We start from the raw sequence: 1,814 nt of genomic DNA, 5'->3' as shown, positions 1-1,814 counted from the left end.
GTTTTAAGATGACTTCAGGGGATATTTTTGGTTTAAGGTTTAAAGATTATCTTAGGGCAATAGTTTCAAGGGTTCATTCTCCCTCCATGGCTCCAGAAAGTCTAGACTTGATGAGAATTTGAAATTCTGTTATACAGTTTTCCCCTTTTGATCAGGATTCTTCTATAGAATCTTTGATCAAAATGTTCAGTAACGGTAGCCAAGCACCGTCTAGTTCTTCTGATCTCATGGCAAAGGAGGCAGTTGTTCATGAAGGCAATTAGCCACACATTCCATATCCTCCTCCTATCCCTGACTCTCTTTCATCCTCTGTTGCTCCAGGTGAATAGAGACCAATTGTTGTACCTTGGATGGCCACTTGAAAGCTTTTAAGACCAAAGAACTAGAAGGTAGACCAGAAGCACTAAACACATTATTAGGCCAATTAACTAGGATGTCCCATGAAATCATGACTCTAAACCTCCAAACAAAGGAACTAAATCTCATGAGGTGTTTGGGTGTACATAAGCATCCTCAGCAGCTACTCTCTCTTTTTTTTTTTTGTCATTGTTATAAATATATCCGTCACACAACTTTTGCCAATTCAACCTTTTACAGGTATACAACTTATTGACAGCAATTACAGTAATTGGTTGTGCAACACTACCCTTAATCAATGCCATTTTTCCATCACCATTAACCTCCCTTTTTCCCCTCCTTCCCATCACTGGTAACCGCTAATAAACTTTGGTCTCTATACATTTGCCTTTTTATGTAAGTGAGGTCATACAACATTTGTCCTTTTGTGATTGGTTTATTTCACTCAGCATAATGTCTTCAAAGCTCCATCCATACTATAGCATGTATCAAGACTTCATATCTCCTACTAGCTGAGTAGTATTCCATTGTATGTATGTACCGTATTTTATCCATTCATCTGTTGGTGGGCATTTAGGATGTTTCCACCTTTTGGCTATTGTGAATAGTGCTTCAATGAACGTTGGTGTACAAGTTTCTTTTTAAAAGAGTCTCTACTGCTAGGAGCCCTAATACATGGCATAAACAGAATAGGAAACATAAGTAACAATGCACAAACACCAGAAGAGAAACTAGATAACCGGGAGCACCTAAAAATCAAACATTTATGCTCATCAAAAGATTTCATCAAAAGACAAAAAAGACAACATACAGACTGGGAAAAAAATTTTGGCTATGACAAAGCCAATCAGTGTCTAATCTCTAAAATCTACAAGATACTGCAAAACCTCAACAACAGAAAGACAAATAACCCAATTAAAAAATGGGCAAAGGAAGAAGACATTCAGGGGGCTAACAGACGCATAAAGAAATGCTCACGATCATTAGCCATTAGAGAAATGCGAATCAAAACTACAATGAGATATCATCTCATCCCAACAAGGATAGCATTAATCCAAAAAGCACAAAATAATAAATTTTGGAGAGGTTGTGGAGAGACTGGAACACTTATACACTGTTGGTGGGAATGTAAAATGGTAAACCACTTTGGAAATCAATTTGGTGCTTCCTTAAAAAGCTAGAAATAGAAGTACCATACAATCCAGCAATCCCACTCCTTGGAATATATCCTAGGGAAATAAGAGCCATCACATAAATAGATATATGCATGCCCATGTTCATTGCAGCACTGTTCACGACAGCAGAAAGATGGAAACAACCTAGGTGCCCATCAACAGATGAATGAGTAAACAAATTATGGTATATTCACACAGTAGAATACTACATAACGATAAAGAACAACGAAGAAGCCGTGAAACATAACATGGAGGAATCCGGAGGGCATTATGCTGAGTGAA

Source organism: Trichechus manatus, unplaced genomic scaffold (genome assembly GCF_000243295.1).
Source record: "Trichechus manatus latirostris isolate Lorelei unplaced genomic scaffold, TriManLat1.0 scaffold00143, whole genome shotgun sequence".
Classification (NCBI taxonomy): Eukaryota; Metazoa; Chordata; class Mammalia; order Sirenia; family Trichechidae; genus Trichechus; species Trichechus manatus.
This window is presented reverse-complemented; position numbering follows the sequence as displayed.